Here is a 25801-nt window from a genome sequence, read left to right as displayed (position 1 = left end):
TCAGGGAGCCTCACCCTGTGCCAAAGCCTCTTGCTGTGCAGCCCTCTTCTGAGGAGCTGCCTGCGGTCTGGTCCTGCCATCTGGGCCTGGGACCCTCACTCTGCATCAAAGCCTCTTGCTGTGCAGCCCTCCTCTGCAATGCTCCCAGTTGACTGGGTTCTCAGATCCAGCAGGGGAGTCCCACTGGGCCACTCTACTCCGCGAAGTTCCCTGCGTTCTGGGACTATTGCCTCATCTGGGGAGCCCGCCCAGTGGGAGAGACTCACCTGGCGGCTCTGAGTTGGTCCTGTGTCTCTCAATACCTCCTCTTCTTGACTCCTGGGTCCTGGCAAAGGGCCCCCAGTCTCCTATAGGTGTCTCAGGAAGGGAGCCGCCCTTCCAATGATGATGGCCACGTCCTCGGGAATAATTCAAAATGCCTGCACTAGCCTATAAAGAAGCTGGGGAGCCCCAGCGAGGGTGCGCTGAGTCAGCACCGAGGCAATTGCAGTGTCCCTCAGCAGCAGGGGGGCAGGCAGGCAGGCTCAGCGATGGCGGCTGACCTCAGTGTGGGGGTCAGGCAGGGTCACTCAGTGAAGGTGTCCAATCTCAGTGTGAGGGTTGGGCGGGCCAGCTCACCAGTCGGCTCTCTCTGTGATGGCAATCGACCAGGTGTTGGGGTCAGGCAGGATGACTTGCCCGTTGGCTCACTCTTCAATTGCGACCAACCTCAGCGAGGCGTAGGGCAGGGTGGCTCAGTGATGGCATCTGACCTCGGTGCAGGGGTCAGGCGGGGTCGCTCAGTCATGGCCTCCGACCTCAGCGTGGGGATTGGGCGGGCTCTAATATTTCATTTTCTATGTGTTAAACTTTTTATATATAATTGATCTTTGTATATTTGAATGTTACTAAGTAATTATATTAGTTTTGTGGATCTTTTGAGTTTTCCTCATTTTTCAATTTTATTTCTTTAATTCCATCCTATATTCTTTATTCTTCCATTCTAATCCATGGACATTTTACTATTTTTCTTGATTTATTACATTGGCTATAACTTCCTTCATTATGTTAAATAGAAGTGGTGAGAGCAGGAATCTTTGTCTCAATCTCTGAGGGAAACCTCTTTTTTTTTTGCCACTGACTATAAAAATTGCTGTATAATTTTTGTAGATATTTGTATTAAATTATTTGTATTAAATTATTAAGTTCCCTGATATCCCAAATTTATTAAGATTTTTAAAAAATGATGAATGGTTGATGAACTTGGCCAATATTTTCATCATTCTATTGAGATGATTATTTTAAACATTATTTTTAGTTATATTCAACACCAGGATATACCTTGACATTGTCACAAAGGTATGGAACTCAACCTGCTCAAATTATTTCTCTCCCTCTCTCTAAATTACATTGATTTTTAAATATAAAACTAACTTTGTATCCTTTCTTAGTATTACTGAATTAGGTATTGACTTGTCAGTTCTGGCATTAAAAAGTACCACAAACTGGGTGACTTAAATAACAGAAATTTATTGTCTCACAGTTCTAAAGAGTTGAAATACAAAATTAAGGAATTGTCAGGGTTGGTTCTTTCTGAGGGTTGAGAGTAAAGTGTCTGTTTCAGACCTTACTCCTTGGCTTCCAGAGGGTCATTTTTATGTTCATAGGATATTCATCATATACACATCTGTCTCCAAATTTTCCATTTTTATATGAATACCAGTCAGATTAGGGCACATCCTAACATTCATTGTATCTTTATTACTTCTACAAAGATCCTATCTCTAAATAAGTTTATATTGTAAAGTACAGGGGTTAGGGCATCATTGTGTATTTGGGAGTGGGGAGCCAACAATTTCACCTATAACACATACTTTAATATTTTTGGTTTAGAATTTGTGGATTACTTTCATGTGAGAGACTGAAAAATAATATTCTTTCTTGTTCTACCTTTGTCATATTTTAATACAGAAGTTACACTGAATATTTTAAAATGTCAACCTCTTTGATTACTAGGAGGATTTGGGATTTTAAAATATTTTATGAATTACCTCTTCATGTTTAGTATTTTTTGCTTTGATGATTCATCTTTTCATATTAATTAGTAAGAATTTTTATCATGGGATAATTCTCTCTACTGCATTATGCCATAGTTTTCCAGTACATGTTATATGTTTCTAAGTAGACATTATGAATATGTAGGTTTTCAAGTTTATAATTTTCTTTATGACTTTTATTATTTACTGTCATATTCCTTATGAAATCTGTCAAAATTGTTATTTTCAAAAGCATTTTCACTATACATTTTATTGCTTAATTTTGGTATCTATACCGTTAGCATATTTCCAATATGTCTAAGATATATGACCATCTAAATTTATTGTCTTACATTCTTAAGCTGTTGCTTCTATATCATTTAACAGATGATCTAATCTTTCAATTCTTATTTGAAATGCCACCACTGTGGTATGATAAATTTGTATCTACTGTTACTTCTCCATATTTTAATTCTTCTCAAATCATTTATCAGTCAGTCTGTATATGAATACCCATTTTTGTTACTGTGATTTTTTCCAGACATTATTATATCTGTGAGCTAAGTACTACCACAATGTTACATGTTTTTCCATGCATTTCTTTCTAAATTTTGTCCATGGTATTCTCAATATTTTTGGTAAATCTAAAATCTATATTTTCAGGCTCAGAAAAAATAATATGCCATTAGGATGTTTATGGCAACTGTGTAAAATTTATAGATTGACCCAAAATAAAATTAGCATCACGTTTATCATATTTTTTGTCTTTTATTTTATGTTTTTTAAATTGGGGATCAAACCCAGGGCTTCGCAAATGCAAGGCAGTTTGCTGCTGAGCTATATCCCAGCCCAAAATTGGCATCTTAACATTAATCCAGAAAAGGAGTCTTCATTTACCCTATCCTTCTTCTAAGACTGTCCTTGAAGTTTGGTCATTTTCTTCATATAGGTCTTACATATTTTGGGTTAAGTTTGTTCTTAGGCTTAAAAGTTATTTGATGGAAATAGAATGCTTTGTCTCATTTTATGTCCTACTTATTATATTTGTTTACTTTCAAGTCAAGTCTTATTTTCTTTTTATTTTTTATTAGTGCACTATAGTTGTACACAATATTAGGATTCATTTTGACATAATTTTATAATCATGAAATATAATATAATTTGCTCCAATTCAGTCCCCAGCACTTCTGCTTTCCCTCCCCGTGCTCTCTTTCCTCCACTCTACTGGCCTTTCTGTTGTTTTTTTTTTTTAATTAGTGCAATATACATTACATTCGCTGTGGTATATTCATATATGTACGTAGGATAATTGGTCAGTTTCAAGGATAAAATTTATGGATGCTTTATCTGATATCACTGAACATAACCACTCAGACCATGTAATGTACAAATCTAGGGTACATTTTCATATATACTATGATATAAATGACACCCCCTAAAGTTACCTACAGTCTCAACATTTTATATTTTTAAATCAATTTGACTCTGTAACTAAAAAAATGTAGACTTTAATATCCTTTATTTTAAATTTCAAATTAGTCTTATTAAGAAGAAAGGAATATTCTTTGCAAATGTAAATGTTTTGCCTCCTATGTTATCATCTCAATAGTACATTCAGGACTGCAAGCAATATATGTGTTATTGATGACAACAAACCATTACATAAAGAATAAAACAACAGTCACCATAGTGAAATACGTACTGATTTTCCTCACATGGCTCATTTGTTTCAGTGTTTCTACAATCACATTAAACTCAGCATTCATAACACAAACCCCATTCTCCTCCTTACCACAAAGACCGTCTCCTAGTGGCTTACCCATTTTCAATCGACTGGTCTCAGGTGCCCTAAATTTGACAAACTCACAGACATTGTCTCCACCTCCAACTTATCCTGGATTTCAATCAATTCTTTCTTCATGATGCATTTTGTATCCACCGTTGAATTTTCTCTTTCACTGCCATTATCTTAGATGAGCTCCATGTAACCATAGTCTGTTTGGTTTCTTTAATTAAATACCTTAACGCTTTTAATTCCCCACATAGAGGTCCAGCCTTCACTTTCTGAGACTAAGTTTTTTCAGATGTGATGTTATTAGCCTAAGAAAACAGAATCAAACTGGACCAGACCCCTTCTTTCCTCTGAGTTCTTCATAACTGGATATCCATCACTTCCCTAATCATACTTTATTGCATTCTACCACTGTGCTTGTAGCCTCTCTTCTAATCTGCCTTTACCCACATTCTAGTTTCCTACAGGCTGGTTCCTCGTATGCCACCAGACCTCCCTACTGAACTCAATACCTGAGCTTCTGCCATTTCTGAAATGTTATAAGCCTCTGCTGAGCACCAGTACCCATTTGTTTGGATCTGGTAATTGGTTTGCATTCTTTGCTAACATGACCTCCTCCAGTTTCAGGTTAGTCTCATATCATACTTTATTTCACCTTAGAAAAAACATTCAAATACCATTCCCATATTCAGAATGTTAACCTTGGCTTTAGCCTACAGAGGTTCCCAGATGATTTAAATAGTATATTGCTAGCAATTAGTGATTGCTAAATTGAACAACGAAAAAAAGTTGACGTGTTTAAAATAAATGATTGCACTGGAATACTAACTAGGTAATAAAAAAATAGCAGTACTCTTCTGAAATATGCATGTCTCATGATTCAACCATTAAAGTGAGTCAGCCAAATGTTTTCATTTATAAATGTCATAAATGTGCAAATCTTTACTTCAAAGTTAAGTACTTAAAACAATATTGTTAATTGAAAACTGAAAATGTTTACAATTTCCATTGTATTTTATTATTTGAAACCATTACTGTTTGATATCAGGCACATAAATAAAACCATGAGAAACTCTTCATTGCTAAGGTGATACTTGAAAATTGTGAGGATTTAATCAGGCCTGCAAGAATGCTTGTTGGAAAATTGGCCTCAAATGTCATGAAAGCTCTTTAATATGCTTTGAGTTTGATGTTACTTGCATTTTCTTCTGAGTAGCAAAAATGGGAAGTCTTCTGCTATGTATTAAGGTTGATATCAGATGCCATTAGTGACAGACTCTTTATAGCATAAGGAAAACCATGTGGCTGCATTTTTTGATATGTTGAAAGTGGCATTCAGCAGCACCACAGAATAAAGAGGCACAAAGTCATGCAAACATAATGTTTTAAGTAGAATTCTATATTTTGAATGTCATTTCTTCTAAAGTGTCAAAGATATATATTTGAAGTAAAAGTTCTATTTTCTCCTAAGAATAACTGAAGACTATTAAATAAAATAATTCTATGTAAGTTCAAAGTTTCATATACAGCCTTGATAAAATTCCTCTCTCAATGCTCTCTTAGATTAGCTGAATCCTCTGGACAGTCAAGCCCAACTGTTGCTGGGCCAATCTATTAGAGCCAGGGAAACAGATTCTGAGGAAATCATAATACTCAGGGTCCTCTAAAGAGCTTCATGTGCAAATCCATGCCAAAGTCCTTGACAGAAAGCCAAGAGTGAGTACTACAGAGGCCAGAAAGAAGCATCAAGTCCAAAGAGAGAAGCGGTGTCACTGGTGGCAGAGATGGAGCCAAGAGTCAGAAGCTAGATGGATTAAAGTATGGTCAAATGGGGGCAAACAAGGCAGCTTGGACACAACTGCCTTTCAAAATAGACAAGATCAACATGGGTACCAGAGCTATTCCAATTGGCATCATGGATATTTGTAGAAAAGGCATTACAGAAATTCCTTCCAACATGAGTCACTCCATTTTGATCATTAGTTATGGAGAATAGGTTACTAAGAGAAAAAAAGGCTGTGCCTACCAATAATAAAAGTGAGAAATATTTTTTAAAAAGTAGTCATGTATTAAAACATCACACTGCACTCCATAAATAATTATGTTTTGATTGAAAATAAAGTAATTTAAATTTAAAAATTAAAAAATGAGAAAATAAAAAGATGAAATCAATTAGACAAGCCAATATGATCTACTTTATCCAATACTCAATTGACTAGCTATCTCTATTAATTAACTCATCTACACTCCCATAATGCAATCATAACAGATGGTTATAAGAAAGACCCTAAGGTTGTATGGCATTCTAAAGAACTTTCTTAGTAATTGACAAATAAATTATATTTTGAATGGTTTGGAAGTCAAATGTAATCTATTTTGTCTTAAATGGGAAATTAATTCAATTGAGCATTTTAGCTTCCTACTTATTATGTACAATTGAATAACAGATATAGTACTTTTCCTCATCTAAATATTTTATTAATCACACCAAAATCATACCAACAACAGAAGGTTTTCTGAGTGGATACCACTAAGTATGAGGAAAAATGGTTAATTTCTGTTCCAGGATAATGAAAATAATACTGAAATTTGTTCAACTGTACTGATTCCCAGGTTCTATTTCAAATACTTAACCGGTTTTACCATCTCAGTTTGGACAATATTTAGTACTATTATTAATTTCATATTTGAGCATTAAGGTTTTATGTAATTTGGTCAATTTTACATAGCAAAAGATAAAGGATCTATCATAATGTATTGATAGGCAGTGGGAAACAATAAATAGAGGCATATTATGATAGACAAAAATACCTACACTTTTAAAAAAATTTTTACAGTCTGCATTTTGGTTTATTGTACACAAATGGGGTACATCTTTTCATTTCTATGGTTGTACATGATGTAAATTCATACCATTCATGTAATCATACATGTACATAGAGTAATGATGTCTGTCTCATTCCACCATCTTTCATACCCCCACACCTACCTCCCTATATAATCTAAAGTTCAATCTTCTCTAGGGAAGATCATATCCAACTTGATTTATAATTGAGAAATAGGAACTTAAGAGAGGTTAAAAGTCTTAGCTAGGACAAAGGAAAGAAATATAATTCATCACTGGCCTCTTATTTAAATAATATGCAATTCCTAATCCATGAATATTTTTGACTAACAAAAATGGAACTCTTATACGTTTCAATCTGATACAACTATCTACAAAGGCACTTAAAAGCAGAATTCTATTGCCTCAATATTAGAAGTCATATTACACACATTGCTACTGTCTATGAAATACCTAATTTGGCATTGATATCTAAATATGATTTATTTGGGCCTGCAGATAATTTTAAAAATGATTTTGAATTTAGATAATTTCAATATTGCAATGGTTTGATTCAAGTAATAAATTAGTATTTATGGTTAAATATGTTTAAAATGACATGAACACTTTCTATCCACATTAAACAAAATACTTTAAAGCCATTGCTTCCTAAGTGTACATCTCCATGAGATAAGCAAACTCTTAAAATCACTCTTAAACAGCTTGAAAACTAAAATATAAAAATTTAAGTGGTTTTCTGCTGTCATTCATTGAGTCAGCAGTGATAATAACAGCTTGAGTTACAGATCATCATTTATTCTGTGCCACATAGTAAATTTCGCAGTGTCACATCAGGGACATAGTTTGTTTGACTTTCTGATGATAAATGAAATTCCTCCAATACTACCCTACCTAAGCAAAAATATTAAAAATAATTTGGTAATCATAAATAATTAACAAAACCAATGAAAACTATAAACGGGCAGTTCAGCTGACTCATCTTTGTAGTGGCACCACAGCTAGTGTCCTGCAGCACCATTCTCTCTTTCACTGCAGAGTTATAGCCACTCATGAGAACTCAGGATTATTTTATTCATAATTTTCCATCTGCGTCACTTCCCTTTTTGACTTGATCCACAACCAATCAAGTGAAATCTCTTGGTTCTAGTAACACCAACAAGTCATTTCACATTAATGATTTGTAAAGTTTCTGAATCTTTTTCATATCCTATTTGGTCAGTACAGTACTCTAAACTCAGTGTCTCATTAAATATTTGTTGGATGAAGGAATCCTTAATTATAGAAAGAGGATCCCAAAATACTGAGATGCTAGCAAGCTACAAGAGGCAAACTACTTAGTTGTCTGGTGAAATACTTGGTCAAGATCCTGATAAAAGTGCCTTTTTATGGTGACTTCACCAGTGTAAGTTTCACCCATAAGAAATTTTCACCAAGCAGAAAATGCTTATACATACAGTCTTCATTTTGCATAGTTCTTATTTTCACATTTCAGTTACCACAATTTAGCTAAATAATATCAGTATCAGACAACACCATTTGAATTTCAGTTACCACAGCACATTAACTCTGAGAAATTGCTTAAAGGCCAAACTTTGATGCCAGCTCTTTAGTCCACTGATCACTCCCTAAATAACTGCGTCATGATTGATGACACATCATGTTCCTTCTTTCAAAGTCCGTTAATGATTGATTACTGGATATTTGCTCTTCAGTTTATACACAGACAGCAAAGTATATAGTTGTGTTGCTCCCTTATTTCCCTGTGATTATCTATGTGATATTTTTAAAAATAAGCCAATAAAGTATAAGTGCAAAAGAGATAAGGCTAGAAGTGAAATTCAAATAGGATGTAAGTGGATTTATGGAAAAAATAGCATGACCACTACCATTTGAAGGGATGCCAGATATGTACCCAGGGTCCAGGGTGTGTAGCTCAGTGATAGAGTACTTGCCAATGATGCACAAAGCCTTGGGTTCAATCCCCAGCACTGAAAAATAATACACACACACACATACACACACACACACACACGTGACCAGAGAAATTTGTGGAAGGTGAACTTAGTGACATCTTAGAGGGAAGTAATTGTGATGAAAAGGATGCCATTTGTCCCAGAGAAAGCAATGCCAGCAAAAATCTTCACATTAAAGGAAAAACTAGAGATATTGCATAATACTGAATGAATAAAGAATAAAATGTTGAAAGTTGATCCAGTCTTATAAAAGAGTATGGCAATTCATGAAAACACAGAAAGACTCTTGCTCTATTTCATAAGTAATATGATAGATAAGAAGAAAGCCATCACTGTTCAAACTACTCTTAATAAGTTCTTCATAAAGGAAACACTAATTCTCAAAGTCACTAATGTCTTAAATTGCAGAGTACTAAGCAAAAATCTAGTTTATTTTTTCATTTCCTATATATTTATAAGTAAATATAAGAGAGTTTTTGTATTTTGACAAGAATTTTCAAAGGCTCAAAGAATAATCAAATTTTCACATTGACAATTAAGATCATTTTGCATTTAGCAGACATGGAGGCACACTAAGTGTAGTCCCAGCTACTCAGGAGGCTGAGGCAGGAGGATCACAAATACAAGGCAAGCCTGGGCAAATTTGTGAGACCCTGAATCAAAATCAAATATGAAAATAGGATTGGGAATAGAGCTAAGTGGTAGAGTGCTTTCCTAGTCTGTATGAAGCCCTGGGTTCAATCCTAGTACCAAACACACACACACACACACACACACACACAATTTTGCATGATTTCACATGCATAATCATTTTATTGACTTATGCTACTCTGCAAATGATTGCTTCCTATAGTTTACTATGAGTCAGAATTAATTCTCTGATAATAAATAAAAACAATGAACTAGGACAACAGACAAAAGTATTATCTAAGTGAAGACATTAGAGAATCACAAAGAGAGTAAAGACTTTTTTCTTTTGCTACAAGACAGGAGCTCCAAGTAAATACAAAATCTAGAGAACTACAGTCTCTGGCTAACCAAAATACCCATTTTTCAAATAAATTAATAAATGAATAATAAAGAAGGAAGAAATTCAGTTTCCAATTATCATCACTGTCCAAGTTAGGAAAAGTAGTGCTGATAATTAGTGTATGTGTGCAGGGTTTTCAACTTCCCAGGATTAGAAAGCCATGAAACTTCTGGTGAGTTAACTTAATGCCAACATACATCCATCTTCCTTCCTTCCTTCCTTCCTTCTTTCTTTCCTTCCTTCCTTCCTTCCTTCCTTCCTTCCTTCCTTCCTTCCTTCCTTTATGTCTTTTTCCTCTTTGTTGCCACAGAAAACTTGACTGGAGAATGTCAGCATTAGGGAGAGAATGACAATTTGAGCCCAGGGTTCTCATTTGATTTTCTCATTACTGTCTACCATGAGTTTGTTTTTAAAATGAAGTGAATACATTTCAGTTTTAACATGGAACTCATTAGGAAATTATCCATATTGCACATAGTAGAATCTGCCATAATTTATATTCCTTTTCTCACCCTTTATTAATGAAGTATGTTACTATGCTCTTTTCTTCTTGCAACATTTCAGGGAAGACCAATGCCTCAGTTTCTCACCATTTCTATTAATACTTTAATGGGTTTACCACCATTTGGATTCATGAGCCATATCACATCACCATGATTGAAATAACCAGTAGCACAATTGTTTCAAGCAACAGCCAAAATCAACAGAGCTCAAGGAACCCTCAAACACCTCTACTAGAAGCTTCCATTTCCATTGTAGAAGTAACCACAGAGCATGCACCCAGCACACTGTACTGTCAGTATCACACCTGCCTGAACAGAGGGATGCTACTCTTTTGAAAGCTATAGATAAGAAGAGTTAATCAGTCTCTGACAAGTTTCTTATTGTATCAAAACCCACTAACTACAGCCAAAGAAGCAATTTGAATTAAACTCAAGACTACACAAAAAACTAACATCCTAGGACACAATGTGAAGAGAAGGCTGCTTACTAAGACACTCATATAAAAGTGGAAGAGATATACATTCAAAAGATATGCAAACCTCAACATAGAAACACAAGAAAAATGAAGAACCAGGACAATAGGACATATCCTAAATTCCATTATTCTCTAGTAGTGGATCCCAATGGTACTGAAGTGGATGAAATACAAAAGAATTCAAAAGAATGATTTTTTTAAAAGTTCAATAAAATCCAAGAGAATACAAATACAAATCTGAATGAATTAAGAAAGATAATGCAGGATATAAATGAGCATTAAATTGATTTTTTAAAGAATCAAATAGAAATCTTAGAAATGAAAGGCTCACTTTGCCTGATAAAAACTCATTCGAAAGCCTCAAGAATGGAATAGATTAAGCAGAAGAAAGAATATTAGAATGTAAGAGAATTCTGCCAAAATAGTATAAACAGCAATAAAAAGGAAAAAAGAAGAGAACATATAAGATATCCAGGACACCACTAAAAGATAAAACAGCCAAATAATCAGCATTCTGGAGGAAGAAGATCTATATGATGGAGTTATAGAAAGCCTAACTAGTGAAATAATATAAAGTTTCCCAAATCTTGGGAAAGATGTGAACATCTAGGTACATGAGACACTTTAGGATCCCAAATAGACACGATCAGAAAAGAAACTTCCTACAACATATTAAATTGCTAAAAGTACAGAACAAATAGTATTAAAAATTTCAGGAGAAATGTCATATCACATTTAAAGTCAAACCCATCAAAATAATATATTTATTAGCAGAAACTCTAAAGGAAAGGAGATCATAGAATGCTTTATTTAAAGACATGAAAGAAAATAAATGCCAGTCAAGATTACTATACCCAGCAAAGTTATCCCTCACTATCAAAGAAGAAATAAAGACCTTCCAAGACAAGCAAAAACTAAACTGGCATTAGATAAGATAGTTGTAATTCTACACCCAAAAGAGAAATAAAGATTAATGCAACCATGAAAACATGTGAAAGAATAAATCTCACTAGAAGAGTAGATATACAAATGAAAAGTAGAGAAGAATCAATATTATCAATATAGTAAACCATCTAATGTCTAAGATGAGTAACACAGGAAGAAATGAATATGGAACACTCAAAATACCAGAAGAAAATCAATAAAATGACAGAAATAAGTCTATACCTTTTAAAACAACTCTGAATGTAATGGTCTTAATTCTTCAATTAAAAGACATAGACTGGCTGATTGGGTAAAAACAGCACCCAACATACACTGCCAGCAAGAAATTCATCTCACCTACAAACACATACAGAGATTGAAAGTGAAAGGATGGAAATTTTATTCTAAGCAAAAGGTATCTGAAAGCCAGCATGAGTAACTATACTTATATCCAATAAAATAGACTTTAAACAAAAATCAGAAAAGCCAAAGAAGATCACTACATATTGATCAAGTGAAAAAAACACCAAGAAGATAGAATGATTATCAATATATGCATACCAAATGTCAATAAATTTTATAAAACAAATATTGCTAAATATAAAGGGAGACATGTCACAATAAAATAGTGATAATTTTATTACCCCACTTCCACCAGTAGATAAGACAGTCCAGACCAAAAAAAAAAATCAAAGAAGATACATAAGTTACATTATAGATCAAATGACCTTAATATACAGAATGCAGTCTTTTCATCAGCACATGGAACTTTTTCCAAAATAGATCAAACATTAGACCATAAATCAAGTCTTAAAAGAAACTGAAATATATCATCATCTACTTCTCAGGGAAAATATTCAGCCTTTGGTTTTGTGGGATTGACTTATTTCATTTAGCATGATACTCTCCAATTCCATCCATTTATCTGCAAATGCCATAATATTATGCTTCTTTATGGTATGAATCTACATCATGCACAACTATAGAAATGAAAAGTTGTACCCCATTTGTGTACAATGAATCAAAATGCAGTCTGTAAAAATAAAAATCATTAAAAAATAAAATAAAAAAAACAATTTCTTGTATCTTATCAGAACGTATAAAGATTGAAGTACAAATCAGCAGCAAGAGAAGTTACATTAATTATACAAATATATGAAGATTGAACAACACACTGTTGAATGAACAATGGGTCACTGAGGAAATTAGGGAGTAAAGTTTTTAAAAACCTTAAGATAAAACAAAAATGGAAACAACATATCAGAACATGTGGGACACAGAGAAAGCATTATTAAGAGGGAAAATCATCACAATATCTAATAAATAACCTAGTAATTCACCTCAAGGTCTTAGAAAAACAGAATAAAGCAATTCAAATATACCAATAGAAGGAAAGAAATAATAAAGATCAGAGAAGAAATAGAGACTAAAAGAAAATATCAAAGGAAAAAAGCTAGTTCTTTGAAAAGATAAAGGAAAATCATAAACCTTTAGCTAAATTAATCAAAAGAAAGAGAAGATCCAAATAGATAAAATTAGAGATGAAAGGAGACATTATACCTGATACCACTGAAATTCAAAGGATAATTAGGGAACATTTTGAAAAACTACGTGTCAACAAATTGAAGACTCTAAAAGAAGTGGGACACTATGGCCTACTAAATCTGAACCAGAAGGATATAAAAAATCTGAATAGATCAATAACGATGAGATGAAGAAGTAATATAAAAATCTCCCAACATAGAGATGCTGAAGACCAGATGAATTTACTGCTCAATTTTACCAGAGTTCTAAAGGATTAATACCAATGTGCCTCAAACTATTTCATAAAATAGAAAGTTAAGTAATCCTTTCAAACTCATACCTATCAAGGACACAATGTAAAAAATCTATAGACCAATATCCCCGACAAACATAGATTTAAAAATCCTCAATATAATACTTGCTAATAGAATTCAACAGCATATTAAAAAATGATACAATAGGGTCAACTTGGTTTCATTCCAGGGATGCAAGGATAGTTCAATATGTGCAAGTTAATAAGGACAATACAGTGCATAAATAAAATTAAGGGTAAAATTCACATGATCATCAATAGGTGCAAAAAAAAAGCATTTAATAAAACTCCACATTTTCACAATTAAAATCCTTAATAAATTAGGTATAGGAGTTGTATCTCAACACATTAAAGCCTGCATAAGACATATCAATAGTCAAAATAATATTAAAATAGAAAACACTAAAAGCATTTCCTCCAAGATCATGAGCAAGACAAATATGCCTGCTCTTGCCATTCTTATTTAATATAGAATTTAAATTTTCCCAGAACAATTAGGTAAGAGAAGTAACTGAAGGGGATACAAATAAAAGGGAGGATGTCAAATTATTCCCGTTTGCTTATCAGTATAAAGATCCTACCAAAGATTCATAGAACTGATAAATTCAGCACAGTAATAGGAGACAAACTCAACATACTGAAATCAACAGTTTTTTTTTCTTTTGTGGTGCTGGGGATTGAACCTAGGACCTTGTACATGTGAAGCAAGCACTCTACCAACTGAGCTATATCCCAAGCCCTGAAATCAACAGTTTTTATATGCAATTGTGAACTTGCTGGAAAGAAATTAGGAAAACAATTCCATTCATAATATCCTCAAAAATCTAGGAATAAACTTAACTAAAGAAATAAAAGGCCTCTGCAGCAGAAATTATGAAACACTGAAGAAAGAAATTGAAGAACGCACTATAATATAGAAAGATCTCCCATATATTTGGACTATTAAAATTAATATTGTTAAAATAGCCATACTATCAAAAACAATCTACAGATACAATGCAATTCACATCAAAATGCCAATGATGTTTTTCATAGACCTAGAGAAAACAATTCTAAAATTCATATGGAATCATGAAAGAAACCAAGTAGCCAAAACAGTCCTGAGCAGAAAAAAAAAAAAAAAGAAAAGAAAATGCTGGAACAATACTCTCTCCCTGAAATGAATTATAATTTAATGTTTTCCCATAAAGCTTCTTCTGGCTCAGATAGTTTGTATTAGTAAATTGTATCAAACTTATAAGAACAAATAGCATGTCTTGAAAAAACTGCTTCTTCAAAGAACTGATTTTATGACCAACATAATCTTCATACCAAAACATAATGAGGGCTTTACGAGACAGGAAATTTAAAGGCTAATTCTCCCCATGAACATGGACACAAAAACACTAACCAATGCATTGAAAACCAATTCTTGAGAGGCTAGGGCTGGAATATCTTAAGTTTGAGGCCAGCCAGATCCTGTCTCAAAAAAATACCAAATATAGCAATACAAAAAAATGGGTAAACTATTAAGAGCACAATGGTTAGAGAGGAGGAATAAGTTGAAGGGATCTATTGTACAACTTTTTAAAAAATATTTTTTGTTGTCAATGGACCTTTAGTTTTACTTTTTACATGTGGTGCTGAGAATCAAACCCAATGTGTCTCACATGCTAGGCAAGTGCTCTATCACTGAGTTACAACCCCAGGTCTCTATCACATATCTTAATGGCATACTATGTACTTGAAAGTAGATTGAAAGTATTCTCATCACAAAAACTAGGTAGGTCAAGTGCTATGTAAGGCAAATAGATTGATTTGGTCATTCCACAATGGCTAGCTATCATGTTGTGCACCACAAATACAATTTTACTTGTCAACTAAAAATTAAAATAACAAAATGAATTTATTAGAAGAATGTCAGGCTGATTTTACTTTGAAAATTAACTAAAATCACTGTAAAATAATTTGTCAACAAATGTAGGAAAGTTAAAACAAAGCCTCTTGCAACTTGGAATAGAGAAAACATTCCTAATTGGATAAAAGTTGTTTTGGAACCAGTATCATATTTAGCATAGTGATGAAATATTTTCCTCTGATATAGGGGTGAAATAAGAATACTCGTTAGCATTGCATCTAGTCCATATTATAGCATATTATAGTATAATCAAGGAAAGAAAAAATAAAAGTCATTAGAATTGGAAAAGAATAAATAAAGCACTTGCAATATATAATATGATTATTTGGAAAATTAAAAAGCATATACAGATAAATCCGTAGTATAACTACATGTTTATATAAGTTTATGCTTACATTAACATAAGCAAACATTTAGTAAGTTCCAAAATACAAAATTAGTATTTAAAATAATTTGGATTTCTATATATCACAACAATTAGAAAATGAAATTTATAAACCAATACTTTTTACAATAGAAAAACAAAACAGGAACAAATAAAATAAATATATAGGCACAAATATTATAAAATATTTCTAAGAGAAAATGAAAACCTAAGCCAATAAGGGAATAAACCACATTCATAGATTAGAACACTCAAAATGTTGTATAGTAAACAGAATTCCAATTATACCTCAGCATCTGTGAGAATTTATTTGTGGTAATCGATAAATTGATTAATATGGAAATATAAAGGGCCAAGTATCAAGATTTGTTGGGAAGTTTCTTTTGGCATATTACATTTCAATAAAAGTTTTTTAAAGACAGACCCACAAAGTCAGGGGTAAAAATAAGTCCAAAATAAGGGGAATAAAGGAAAAGTGGGGATGGACAGGGGATTCCATGAAAATACAACAGAGATCGGTGGAACAGAGGGAGGAGGTTGAAGGGGATGGAGAAAGGATGTGAAAAGGGAAGAAGGATGGAATGAATCTGACCACACTTTCCTATGTATACATATGAAAATAACACAGTGAATTTTACCTTTATATATGTTCATAATGCACTAATTTAAAAAAAGCTATAAATTAAATGTGTATTAAAATTATAATTCATTAAAATTTTAAAAAGACTTGTGAGGTGCTTACATTTGCCAACTTCAGTAAAAACAAATATTAAGTAAATCAGTAGTAAAAATAGATATTTAACATACCAAAGATAACAAAGCATTCTAAAAAATATTTGTCATCTGTATATGGAATAAATAAAATATGAATTGTAAACTATTCTGATGCAAGTAATTTTGTCAAAATAAAGTTTATTTGATGATTACTGTTTACTTGAAAGTAATAAAGATCCATTAATTTTAATTATATTCCAGAAATCAGATTTTCCATTAAATCAAACTGGCCTCTCTCATTTGCCAGAATTAAATATTGATGCATTTGGGTATTTCTACACATCATTAATATGGTAAATTGACTAACTTTGGCAAAATTCAGATGAATTATTCTGTGTATATTTGACATAGAAGTCATATTAATATTAATATTCTTACTCTTTAACCCTGGGTTATTCTCTTTTCTAAATCTTTGGTTATCTTTATGTGATCATTATTTTGTAGGGCAAATATGAACTCACCATAGAAAATGTTATTTTCAAATCACACACTATGTTACTTGTCCATTATAGGGGACAGAACACTAAACTGAAAGTCTATAAAGCATGCTCTGCCATTAAGCTGCTAGAAGATCTTGGGTGAATGACTTTACCACATGGGGCCTCCGTGATCTCATATGTAAAATGAGGAGATGAAACTGTCATCTTTAATTGCTTAAGGAACCTATACATATAGTAAAGCTTAACATTTTGATTTTTGGTAGAAACATTGGGATTATTCTTTCTCTGTTTTACTCCACCCTAATTAAACCCAACTCTTTCACTTGCTTATATTACTCAGAACTCAAGCTAAATATCCCAGTCTTTCTCCAGGACAAGTTCTTCAGGGATTCTCCCAAGCAGTAGACCCCAAAAGTGGAAAGGGTAAGAAAATACAGATAAACAACTACATTATTGGAAAACTCCACTGATTTGAGCAGAGTCAGGGGAAAAGCAGTATGTCTGCAGAATCTGGAAACATCATCAGATGTTCTAGTATATGTTAATTTCTCTATATGTACAAAACTCAGATTCCCCAAATCACTTCACTTCTGTCTCCTACACAAACCTCTGTCAAACTTAGCCTTAGACTTTCCACACGTCAAAAACCTAGAATATGTCTATCCCTACTTCTCAAAAAATACCTTTTAAATGTGATTTCTTTCCCTAATTATGTTTCTATGGGGTTTGGGAACTATTTCCACTGTAACAAAATTGTAACACAATTCACCCTCAATATGGAAAATGATGATAGATTGAATTTTGCTGTGTTTTTCACTACTTTTTTTTTTGGTATCAGGGATTGAAATCAGATGTGCTTTACCACTGAGCCACATCTCCAGCCCTTTTTATGTTTCTATGTTTTATTTTGAGACAGGGTTTCACTTGCTAAATGACTGAGGCTGGCCTCAAACCTGCAATCCTCCTGCCTCAGCCTCCAGAGCTGCTGGGAATTACAGGCATATGCCACCATGCCTGGCTTACTACCTTCTTTACTAGAGCCAAAAACAGTTTTCCTGATTTTTTTTCCTTTTCTTCCCACCTCTAAAGATTAGCCTAATTTATAAATTTACTTTAAATGTATAAAGGCATTCCATTTATTTCTGTAGCATTCATGTTAATCCCTTTTTTTACACAATAGTTGCCCTTATTAAATCCTCTCTCATTACTTCCCATTAAGCATTCACATTCAATATCCCACTCAGCATTCTCCTTTTATTTCTCTATTCTATAAAAGAGCATGTATTTACAGCCTAATGGTTTATTAGCAGACCAGTACAGAAATTATCTTATTTATGTTAATTGATATATAACACATTTTCTAGACACTGGTAAATCTCCTTGTAGTATAGTTTATGCATTGCAATACATTTAACAAGTTCTAAATTCCCTTCCCCTTTATAGTATTGACATAAAACCAGGACTTACTTCTAAATTCTTTGTTATAATTGATTTTAATTATTATATTCCACTTTAATGTGAAATTATTACTGCTTGGCAGGCCTTTCTATGCTTCCATTTTGTCCTTCAAAATACTAACCCACATTTCTCTGAATGAATCCTAACCTTATTGCAATAGCATTTCCAAGTTATCTACTTTTACTGCACCAAACAATAAATGTTTCCTTTTAATGGATTGTAATATTAGATTCCAAAATACTGGAATCTACAGTGCACATTAGGTTCTCTATTTAATCACTTGAGTAGCCAAGATAGCATCAGAGATTACTTAGTTTCCTTCATTGACAAGAAAGAGTTCCCTTAAAAAGGGAAGAACATGGGGCTGGGGTTGTGATTCAGTGGTTGAGCGCTTGCCTAGCATGTGTGAGGCACTGGGTTCAATTCTCAGCACCACATATAAATAATGAATAAAATAAAGGTCCATCAACAAGTAAACTCAATTTAAAAATAAAGGTAAGAACAAACTGGACATGGTGGTGCACACCTCTAATCCCAGTAACTCTGGAGGCTGAGGCAGGAAGATTGCAAGTCAAGACCTGCCTCAAGCAACAAGTGAGACCCTGTCTTGAAATAAAACATAAAAGGAACTGGGGATGTGGCTCAGTAATAAAATGCCCTGGATTAAGTTGCTAGTACCCAAAAAAAAAAAAAAAGAGGAAGGAGATGGTCAGGAGTTCATATCGATTTGATTTTTTTCCATTTAGTTCTACCTTAACTTTATACTTCAGAATTCATGAGAACTTAATACTGTATTTTATTCTCTTTCTAGTTATCACTTGTACACTTATATACATACATATATATATATATATACACACTTATATACTCTTACATATGTCAAGCTACATATTGTGTATTTAATTTGTTCATTGCAAACTGTTTCCAAACTTTCCTGAATTTACTAGTAAAATATACAGGTCTAGATTATCTATTTTGCCCACTTCACCTGAAACATTATAGAAAAAAAAAAAGAAATCCAAGTTAATTTCAGAGAAACACCACTTATTTATTTATTTATTTTTATGTGGTGCTGGGGACCAAACCAGTGCCTCACACATGCTAGGCAGTGTTCTACCACTGAACTAAATCCCCAGTCCAGGAACACCAAAATATTAAAGCTGTACAGCACTCTAGATCAATTAAATCAAGGTACTTAGAGTAAAATCATACTAACTAACTGAATTTCAAGGATTTTGTATAAAATCAAGTTTTCATTCCCATAAGTCAAAATATATCCTAGAAACCCTATGTTTGAGATCCACTACTTTAAACCTACTTTCTCATATCTTTTGCTTTTATGATTGTTCATTTCAGGCACAGGAATTCTAGTTAAATCTGATGTTTTGCAGAAACCCTTAGGTATATACTTATGACTCCAATTCCCCCAAACCAGACAAAAGATACCTGAATAAAAATACAAGATAATTTTGAATGTTATCAAATAAAAATTCTACATATTACAATTTATAAATACTTAATCTCCTAATCTCAAAGTTATCATATTGGCCATGCAAAACACATTCACAATTACCATTCACCATTATTGTGTTCCACAAAATTCACCTTATAAAATGCAAAATCATAATTGATTATAGCAATTTCAGGTGGAATTCCATGATAGCTCCCAATTCCATTTTCCCATCTCCAGATATTTTTTGTCTCCATGAAACAAACATTGAGCATTGAGAAAGATCAATGCTTTTTTTACATGTATAGGAAAACTTATTGCTTACCCTGCTTTGGGTTTCTAAGATTCCATCAACCAAAGATAAGAATAAATATTAGAACTGACAATAAAATGTAGAAAATGTACATTATCACTTACAACAACTGATCAAAGGAAGTTGGAGATTTAGCACATCTTTGGTACCCCAAAATTCTTATAAATCATTTTGTGTAAACCCTTTAATATATGATCCAAATTATGCTCCTAAATTTCTCATCAATTTCTCTGCCACACAAACCCCTTCCAAATTTCTCTGGAACTTTCCGTCCTCTGTGGAATTAGCTAGGATGCATATAGTCCTGTTTGTCATAAACCCTAACTTCACTTGTAATGATTGTTTATATTTTAATTCTGTTCATGGAAGATATGCTCCCATTGACAGTTCACACAGGACTAATCATCACTCTATGAATTAGACTACTGGAAGCCCATGTTAAATAGGAAAGTAGAAAGAGAAAAGCCAGTGTCCATGCTTCTCTTTTCACAAACCCAATTTTCAGCTCCCTGTCTTAACAAGAGGGACATTATAAGAAAACTCAACTCTAAAACTCAAAATATCTTAGGTCCAAAATTCTTCGGAAAACATACCTTTAGCCAGGCACAGTGGTGCACCCCTGTAATCCCAGCAAGTATGGAGGATGAGGCAGAAGGATCACAAGTTCAAGGCCAGCCTCAGCTACTTAGTGAGACCCTGTCTCAAATTAAATAGGACTGGGGATATAGCTCAATGGTAGAGTATTTACCTAGCATGCTCAAGGCCCTGGGTTCAATCCTTAGTACCACAAAGATAAAGATACACACATACCCCTTGGGTTACCTGGGCTGGATAATTAATCAATCTTGAGTATGGTAATCCATAAAGTAACTCATGTAACTTCACAGTTTACTGTAGACAGGTATCTCACACATTGTCTTACCTGGGGTATTTCTTAGGCAACCTAAAGAACAAGAAATGCCTCATCAAATTTGGAAGATGTGGCTCAGTGGTAGAGTACTAGACTAGTGTGCAGGAGACACCAGTTTGATCCCCAGCACCACATAAATAAACAACACACAAAGAGTATACAATAAAAGTAGGTTCCCACCCATCTCCAACTGTGTCTCTCAGTTCCCCTTCCCTGGAGGTGCCACTCACCATTTTGAAAAAATTTAGAAAATGTAGAGATATTAGTAATTGTGTGTTCAAATTAGTAACTGTACACAATAGCCTCTAAAAGAGTGATTTTGTTGATTTCAATGAATAGCCAAATTTGGAGTTTTTATCATTTCAATCCAGTTTAAAACTGAACCTTATAGTTGTGATCTGAATTCCTTTTTCTACATTATTTAAACTTTGGCTGAAAAAGTTTATATTTCTGCCAGATGAGTATAATTACATAGTCCCCATCCATCTCCATAATTGCCTTTGTTTAGAAGATGAATGAATTCTATACCACTTCTACTGTTCCCCAAGTCACAGCTTCTTTGAAGTAATCAATATTTAATATCTCTGTGTAGTTCATATTTTTGGGTTTCCTTAATAGCCTTATTGAGATATGATTCATAAACCATAAACTATACCATTGCAAATGAACAATTCAATGGTTTTTAGTATATTCAAAGAATTATGCAACCAAATTAATCTCAGAACCAAATTTAACAACTCGTTGAAATCAAATGTTCTGAAATTCAGAACATTTTCATTACTGTAAAAATGAAGCCCTGGACCCATCAACAATCACCTCTCATTTCCTCTCAAGCTACTCCCACCCAGTCCTAAGCAACCACCAATCTATTTTATGTCTCTATGGATTTACCTATTCTGGAAAGTTCATATAAATGAAATCATATACTGTATGGTTTTTGGTATTTATCTTCTTTCACTTAGTATATTTTCAGGATTGATCTATGTTGTAACATGTATCAATACTTCATTATTTTCATGGCTGAATAACATTACATTGTAAGGATATAAAACATTTTGTTTGTCAATTCATTGGTTGACTAACTTTCTTATTGTTTTATTTTTGGTTATTATGAATAATGTTGCTATGAACATCTCTGAACCATGTTTTTCTGATATTTTTCTTTTCTTTTTCTTTTTTTGATTTTTGCAGGGCCAGAATCAAACCTGGAGCTTTGTAGGTGCTAGGCAAGTGCTCTAACACTAAGCTACATCCTACTATCTGTGGTCATGTTTTCAATTCTCTTGGGAATATAATCACTGGGTAATATGGTATCTGCTTAATATTTTAAGAAACTACCAAACTTTTCTCAAAAGAACTTCATCATTTTACATTCCCATCAGCAATCTATGAGAACTCCTTTACCTAATTAATCTTTAATTGTTATGTTGAGAGCAGGGTGGTATCTGTGCTGCTAACTGTCTCAAGGACAAACAGGACTGCTGGGCCCCTGTGCTTACCAAGGTTGTTAAGAGATATTTGTCCGAGGAATGTGCGGTTGCCTGGAGACCTTATCCGTCAAGGACGGGAGTGGGGCTTAGCCCCGACTCAGCTCCTACATAGTTCACCCCTTCCCTCCTCCCTTCTTCCACTAGGACCGTTCAGTTCTGACAGGACCCAATGAAAATCAAATAGATTGGCCGGACCCAACCAGAGGAGGTTTAGCTGTTCAAATGTTAACCAATTAAAAGAACACTGTAAAACTGCTTGCCTTTGATTATAAAAACCCTGCTGACAAGGGCTCGGGGCCTCTCCTAGCGTCGTTGATTAAGGACGCAGAGGACCGGGTTCGAACTCGCTAATAAATGACTCTTTGCTGCTTGCATTGATCGTGGTCTCTGGTGGTCCTTGTGGGGTCTCAAGCCTTTGGGCACAACAGTTATATTAAAACTGATTATTTTCATTAAAATAAAAATATTAATTTTTACTTTGGCTTTGGGTTTTATTTCCCCTATATTCTTTTTTTCTTTTTATACCAGGGACTGAACACAGGGAAATTTAACCACTGAGCCACATTCCCAGTCCTTTTTATGTTTTTGTTTTTGTGTTGTTTTTGAGACAGGGTCTAACTTGCTGAAACTGGCCTTGAACTTGTGATCCTTCTGCCTCAGCCTCCAGAGCTTCCAGAATTGCAGGCGTGCACCATCACACCCCCCAATACCCTTTTAAGTTTTTTTTAAGCATGAAAAGAAACCCCTAATTTCAATGCATCAAGTTCAATGTGCCTATCCTGACTTCATTGTGCTTCTCACACTCAGAATCCATCCCAGTCCCAGCAAGCTTCTTCCATCTCATTAGTATTGTTCTCTTAAAGTAATAAAAAGCTATGAGGCTCATGATTCTTAGCAATGTCAGGTTTTTAGAACCTGCATAAATTATGAGACAGAAACATTGAATGTTTCATTTAGTGATGAATTTCAAATCACTAAGACTATGCACAGGGAGCCATAGTTTAAATTATAGTCTGTCAATATGTCTTGTTTATGGAGGCTTATGTTCACATTTAATATGAGGTCTTAGAATCTGGTTCTTAGTAACAATTGTTCCTATTGTTTAAAGCAGTTTGTTCCTTACTATTTTAAAAGTAATATTACTCAAAGAAATAACTGCCACTTGTTTAGCTTCCTTTCTTTTTTTAATACTGAAGGTGGAAATGCTTAAAGACTGATACTCAATTTAGTTTTACATTCCAGTTTACTTTTAGCCCAACAGCTTGCATGAGCAAAGATATCAGTGGCCCAGTTTTAACCACATAAATTGGATTACTGCTGCTCTTTGTTTATTCTGCCTAAGCAGCATAATCTGAACTGTTTTTCTGGTGTTTATTATCTGTGGAAAAGAGGCTAAACAGCATAGTATTTTTTTCCCGTTGAGTCACAAATATTTTTGATTCTGAACAAATACTTCAGTTTTCAGTCCAGATTTTCAGATTTGCCCCCTTACTTCTAGTGTTGCTAATCAACATCTGGGCCAACAGAGAAATTGTGCTTCATGCATACAAACTAAATCATATTCATTTGTCTGCAAAGAATATAACTATGTTGAAGCCATAGAAATTTTCCATGTATTAAGTGGGTCCCTTTGCACCTGTTCAATGATCAACCCAATTTAATAAAAGTACTTCACTAAATATTAATGAAGTAGAGAAGGAAAATTTTTCAAATCTTTGGCACCTTCAAGAAAGGAATTCTCAAAGATTATTATGAACATTTAGCACATTTCTAGTGTCCTAATTGTGTATGTGCTTAGTGTTCAAGTTGTTAAGAAGAGATAAACATAATTACTTTAAAATCAGTTGCGGATATATTCATGACAAGAACAGAAAATTAAAATGTGAATTCAATGAATAAGGGAAGAAAGCTATCAAGAGCATAAGGTTTTTTATTGTTTTCCCTTCTCAATCTGGATACTCAATGCTGGTTGCACATTGCAATCACCCAAGAGAGTTTTTAAACTGTTCCAAGGCTTAAGATGGTGTTCCATGTATACATTGTACTTACATTGTGCTTTAAAAAACTATTAAGCAGGGCTTGTCATGGCGCTGGGACTGGCAATGCAGCATCTGCAGGTGCTGCTGCCGTGGGGGCTGCAGTTCACACGCCTCTGCAGGCCTGGCCCTCACTGATGTACCTCAAATAAATTTGAAGAGGAATGTAGGAAATGAACACATCATGAATGATCAAATAAAGAAGAGGGGAAAAAAGGCACAAAGACTATCAACCCAACTATTTCCTATCCATTCCAATCACCAATAAAGAGATTACAGGAAGAATTAAGATCCTGCAAAATGCAATAATACAACAAGATAAGCAACTGACCAAAACAATGGTAAGTAATGGTTCCTTTCATATTACTCTGCTAGTGGTGCAGCTGTTGAATGAAGATGAAGTAAACATTGGTATTGACGTGCTTTTGGAATTAAAGCCTCTCATAGAAGGAATCCAAGGCAAACATTTGATTTTGCCCTTTCAAGGGACTGACACTTTTGGAAATCAGGTTGGCTTTGTGAAGTTGGCAGAAGGAGATCACATAAACCCACCTTTGAGATAGCAGAGACTGCAAAAAAGACATTTCAAGAAAAAGGCATCCTGGTAGGAGAAAGCAGAAGTTTTAAGCCTCATCTAACTTTTATGAAATTGTCAAAAGCACCATGGCTTTGTAAGAATGGAGTGAAAAAGACCCTGAATTGTATGAAAAATTTATCAGCCACAGGTTTGGAGAAGACATTCTCTTGCATCCATCTTTGCTCCATGCTGAAGAAGAAACAAAGTGATGGTTATTATCATTGTGAGTCTTCAATTGTGATTGGCAAGAAACCTATTGGAATCCAAGATTTAATTAATGAAGATTTACATCAAGAAAGGATGGGTCTGAAGGCCAAGGTGAAACAGATAAAGGAACTTTTATTAAAACCTGAGACTCAGGCCAAAATTAGGAGGGAGCTTTTTGAAGGAAGACTTATTGATAACAGTAATCAAGCAAATCATGTTGATTTCAGCAATGACTTTGACATAAGCTCTTTTTGTTATCATGGTAACAGTTATGAAATCTTTTCAGCTTCTTAAATAGCTCTTTGGTAAATACCAAAGTATTATGATAGGTTCTATACAACAGTGAATCAACATTTGGTAAGGAATTTCTTGCCAAAGAAAACCAATTTTGCCCTATTATTTTTGAGCTAAACTTGTGTTTTAGAATATTCATTTCTTTAATATTGAGTCATTATATAGAAATGACTTC

The 25801-nt window shown here is 33.9% G+C and overlaps 1 pseudogene; it reads left to right on the top strand.

Moving 5' to 3' along the window:
• The first annotated feature begins 530 nt into the window (after positions 1-530).
• On the top strand, positions 531-25626 carry LOC124972292 (A-kinase anchor protein 7-like; annotated as a pseudogene).
• The last annotated feature ends 175 nt before the right edge of the window (positions 25627-25801 follow it).

This window comes from Sciurus carolinensis, chromosome X, assembly GCF_902686445.1.
Source record: "Sciurus carolinensis chromosome X, mSciCar1.2, whole genome shotgun sequence".
In the NCBI taxonomy this organism is placed as follows: domain Eukaryota; kingdom Metazoa; phylum Chordata; class Mammalia; order Rodentia; family Sciuridae; genus Sciurus; species Sciurus carolinensis.
This window is presented reverse-complemented; position numbering and strand designations above follow the sequence as displayed.